Here is a 5,464-nt window from a genome sequence, read left to right on the forward strand (position 1 = left end):
TATCTATCTATCTATCTATCTATCTATCTATCTATCTATCTATCTATACATACATATACTTTATCCCCTCCCACTATCCTAATACTGACAAAGAACTCATGAGTTACAAATATCATCTTTCCCTGCAGGAATGTAAACAGTTCAACCTTAATAAGTCTCTTATGATTTCTCTTTCCTGTTTACCTCTTCTATGTTTCACTTGAGTCTTGTATTTGAAAGTCAAATTTTCTATTCAGCTCTGGTCTTTTCCTCAGGAATGCTTGGAAGTCCCCTATTTTATTGAATGACCATTTTTTACTCTGAAGGATTATACTCAGTTTTTCTGGGTAGGTGATTTTTGGTTGTAGTTCTATCTCCTTTGCCCTCTGGAATATTATATTCCAAGCCCTTTGGTCCCTTAATGTACAAGCTGCTAAATCTTGTGTTATCCTGATTGCATTTCCACAATACTTGACTTGCTTCTTTCTGACTGCTTGCAATATTTTCTCCTTGACCTGGGAATTCTGGAATTTGGCTACAATATTCCTAGGAGTTTTGCTTTGGGGATCTCTTTCAGGAGGTGATCAGTGGATTCTTTCCATTTTTATTTTGTCCTCTGATTCTAAAATATCAAGGCAGTTTTCCTTGATAGTTTTTTGAAAGATGATGTCTAGGCTCTTTTTTTAATCATGACTTTCAGATAGTCCAATAATTTTTAAGTTCTCTCTCCTGGATCTGTTTTCCAGGTCAGTTGTTCTTCAAATGAGATACTTCACATTCTCTTTTATTTTTTCATTCTTTTGGATTTGTGTTACAGTGCCTTGATTTCTCAAGTTGTCACTAGCTTCCAATTTCTCCATTCTAATTTTTAAGGAAGTATTTTCTTCAGTAAGCTTTCGGACTTCCATTTCCACTTGGCCAATTTTGCTTTTTAGGGCATTCTTCTCCTCATTGGCTTTTTGGACCTCTTTTGCCATTTGGGTTAGGCTATTTTTAAGGTGATATTTTCTTCAGTATTTTTTTGGTTCTTCTTTAGCATCACTCTCAGTTTTTCCTCTACTTCTCTTACTTGCTTCTCAAAATCCTTTTAGAGATCTTCCATGGCCTGGGACTGATTCATATTTTTCTTGGAGGCTTTGGATGTAGAAGCTTTGGCTTCGTTGTCTTCTTCTGGTTGTGTGTTTTGATCTTCTTTGTCACCAAAGTAAGATAATATAGTCTGACTCTTTTTGTGCTGCTTGCTCATGATCCTGGCCAATTACTTGAGTTTTAAATTCTTTGTTAAGGTAGGGGTCTGTTTCCAGTGTGGAGAATATACTGTCCTAATCTTCAGGAGTTTTGTTCAGCTGTTTTCAGGGAAACTTCTAGGGATCTGTAAATTTTCAGTTCTTCCAAGGTGCTATGGTCAAGGGCGAGGTGTTTATTCCTCTCCTGGTCTGTGCTCTGGTCTATGAGTGACCACAAGCACTCTTTTCTGTCTTGGAACTATGAGGAGGATTTACTTTCCACAGTCACTACAAACTCCACCATGCCAGTGCTCCTCCTCACCCCAGGACCGCCACCCAGAACTGTGATCCAGATCCCAGAATGGGTAAAGCAAGAGAATCCAGTGCCAGCAGAGAGATCCCTGCAATCCTCCTCTGATCAGATACTCGATTCACCCTCATTCTGTGGGCCAGAAGCTCAGGAGGCAGCTGTCGCCCTGGGGTGAGCTCAGGAAATGGGGCTGGAATCCCACTGTGCTTCTCTCTCACCACTGCAGAAACAGACTTTTCCCACTGACCTTCTAAGTTGTCTTTGGCCTTCATGGGTTGAGAAGTCTGGAAACTGCCACAGCTGCCTGCGATTCAATTCTCTGAGGCCTGCTCCAGGTTCACTGCAGCCTGCATGCCCACACTGAACTGCGCTCCTCTCCCTGCCTGGCACGATATACCTTTCTGATCAACCATCCAGGCTGTCTTTGGCTGGAAATTTGTTTCTCTCAGTCTTTTTGTGGGTTCTGCTGCTTTAGAATTTGTTTAGAGTCATTTTTTATAGGTATTTGGAAGGGTTTGGGGGAGAACTCAAGCAAATCACTGTTTTTACTCTGCCATCTTGGCTCCACCCCTCATTCTAATTTTTAAGGTATTATTTTCATCTGTAAGCTTTTGTGCTTCCTTTTCTATTTTGTCAATTTTACTTTTTGACTTATTTTCTTCAGTAATTTTTCACCTTTTTCCATTTTACCAATTCTGTTTTCTAAGGTTTTCTTCTCTTCAATGGATTTTTTTTAACCTCTTTTGCCATTTGACCAATTCTGTTTTTAAAGGTTTTGTTTTCTTCTTTATTTTTTGGGCCTCTTTTAGCAAGCTGTTGTATCTCTTTTCATAATTTTCTTGCATCACTCTCCTTTTTTTTTCCATTTTTTTCTCTACCTCACTTATTTGATTTTATAATCTCTTTTTAATTCTTCTAGTAATTCTTATTGGGTTTGTAGCCAATTCACATTTTTCTTTGAGGCTTTGATTGTAAATGCTTTGATATCATTGGTCTCTGAGTTTTTATCATGATCTTCCCTGACACCATAGTAGCTCTTTTGGTCAGTTTGTTGTTGTTGTTGTTGTTGTTGTTGTTGTTTCTTCATTTTCCAGTCTATTTCTTGACTTTCAATCTTACGTTAATAGTGGGCTCTGTTCCCAGGGAGAAGACCTTTCTTCCTGGTGTTTCAGTGGAAGATTGGGTTATCTGTAGATTTTCAGTGTTTCTAAGGTGAGAGGATCTAAGAAACAATGTGATCATTGCTCTGTTGGTCTGTACTCTGATCTTTACCTAGGAAGAGACCTTGTTGCTCTATAGGCACCAGTGTTAGCATTCCTCCTGACCTTGTGACTGTGACCAGGTCCCTTTTCTTCTGTAGCAACAATTGCTAGTGTTCCCCTATGTTTTGGAATTGAGACCTGGGACTCTATTCCTCCATGAGTGAGCAGAAGCACTTCTTTCCAACCTGGAACCATGACCTGTGCACTCACTCTCTTCTGGCTACAAATGCAATTGTTCCTTTTGGTACTGGGGTTGAAGCAAAGAAATCCATATGCATAATGCAACACAATTCTGAACAGTGTCCTGCAGCAAAAAGTCTCCTGATATCTTCTTCCACCACTTGTTTGACACTTCCATTGTGTAATGCCTGTGCTGCACTCCCAGGGACCACCAAAACTTCAGAGAGACAGACCTTTCCTGTAAACATCCTAAGTTGTCTAGAGCTGGAAAATTGTTTCTTACAACCTTTTGTTGGTTCTGCCACTCCAGTATGAATTTTTTAATGCATTATTTTAGAGCTGTTTGGAGGGGAATTGGAAAGAGCTCAGCCAAGTACTTCTCTACTCTGCCATCTTGGCTCTTCCTCAAAAATCACAATTTTTAAAGTCTGTACACTGTATTTCAATTAATCACAAATGAAAATAATTAAGATATATTACAACTAGATGGAAAAGGGAAGAAAGAAAGAGTTAAGCAATCACCTTCAAAAAGAAAACACAGAAACAAAAGTCTCAGAAATGTCAGAGCCAAAATCTGGAGTTGCCTTGTCAAAGAAAAAAATATATAATAAACATCCAAAAAGAATCATTCAAACTACTACAGAACCATAGTTACAGTCATACAAAACCATACATACCTTCAAATATAAATGAGAAAAGAGCTTGGAATACAATATTCCCAAAAGCAAAAATAGAAGCTGAGTATAATCCTATAAGGTATTAAAATAAACTTTTATAAAATAGAAAACTGTCAAGATTTTTTCTATGGAAAGAGCAGACCTGAGGCAGAACTTAGAAATACAAAAGCAAGAGTCAATATTCAAATTAAAAAAATAAATTTATTGGAACAATCAGAAATGGCTATATGATGACATAGTGCTAACAATGATCTAAGAGGAAGAGAAGATATGTCCTTCTAGAACTTCAGGTTCCAGAATGGGACTTGCTATTTCTTGTAATTGAGGTACATTAAATAGGTGGTGGGAGAAGGCATTATCTGAAATGGAAAAGTAAAATTCATCCCTGTCTTGCACTAAACTCAACAAAGAAACAAGAAAAAAATGGTAATTAAAGGTTGAGGAAAGACAATACTGAATAGTTACAAGCTCAAAATGAAAGAAAATTTCCTGGTTAAAAGTGAGAAAATAAAGGCAAAGAATTGTAATCAGAGGGAAGCCCACCAATTGTAGAATGGCTGACCAGATTGTGGTCTATGAATGCAATTGAATGTTAGACTTTAAGAAATTATTTAAGAGATTATTTCAGAGAATCATAAGTAGTACAAATTGATGCAGAATGAACTAGGAAGACTAGCAAAAATCAGCCAAGGCTTAATGTAGATGGTATTTGAGCAGAACCTTGAAGCAATTCAAGGATTCTAGTAGGTAGAGATGGGAACAGAATATATGATTGTCAATTCAAATTCAATTGCATAATACAAATGCACAGATCAAAGAGATAAATAGTTGTGTTTGAGGATCAGCAAAAAGGTCAGTTTAATTGGAACACAGAAAGTCTGAGGGACAATATTTTATAAGACCAGGAGGGCAAATTAGAACCAAATTGTGAGGGACTTTAAATGTCAAACAGATTTTATTTTTAACCCTAGAACTAATAGATGGCTATTATAGTATGAGTATGGGTAGCTAGTTGGGGTCAGAGGGAAGGGAGAGGAAGGTGTAATGTAGTCATAACTGTACTTTAGGAAAATCACTTTGATGCCTGCATGGAGTAAAGATTAAGGTAAGGCAAGGGTTATTGAAAGGGGATAAAATAGAAGCCTGTTTAAAAAATCTGGGTGAGAAATGATAAGAGCATAAACTAGGTTGTTGTCTATATTAATAAAGAGAGTGAGACATATGAAAAATATATTGAAATAAAAACAAGAAGATTTGGTAAAAAAAATTACATATGTGAGGTGAATGGAAGTGGAGTCAAAAATGACATTGAGGATCAAAATCTGTATGACTATAAAGATAGTTGTGTACTCAACAGTAACAGAAAAGTTCAAAAGAGGGGTGAATTTTGAGGAAAAAATGAGATCTGCTTTAGGTTGAATTTGTGATGCCTATGGGCTACCTAGTTGGAAATATTCAATAGGCAACTGATAATATTGGACTGGAGTTCAGGAGAATTGGCTATATGTGAAGGAGTTATCTACATAGAGATGATAATTGAACCCAGGGGAGCTACTAATATCAACATGTGTGAGAGTTTAGAGATAAAATAGTGTCCCAGGACAGAGATTTCTTACAATACTTTATTCCTAACTCTTTGATGAACATATCACAATCTCTAAGCCTAGTCTCTCTTAAAAATTAATTCAGACTATTCACCAGAAGGTCAAAGACTGAAGTTGAAGCATATATGCTTTGGCCACATAATGAGAAGATAGGACTCATTGGAAAATATCCTGATGTTGGGAAATATTGAAAGCAAAAGGAATAAGGAATGACAGAAGATGAAAC

The sequence above is a fragment of the Vombatus ursinus genome, unplaced genomic scaffold (assembly GCF_900497805.2).
Source record: "Vombatus ursinus unplaced genomic scaffold, bare-nosed wombat genome assembly UNPS02014791.1, whole genome shotgun sequence".
Lineage (NCBI taxonomy): Eukaryota > Metazoa > Chordata > Mammalia > Diprotodontia > Vombatidae > Vombatus > Vombatus ursinus.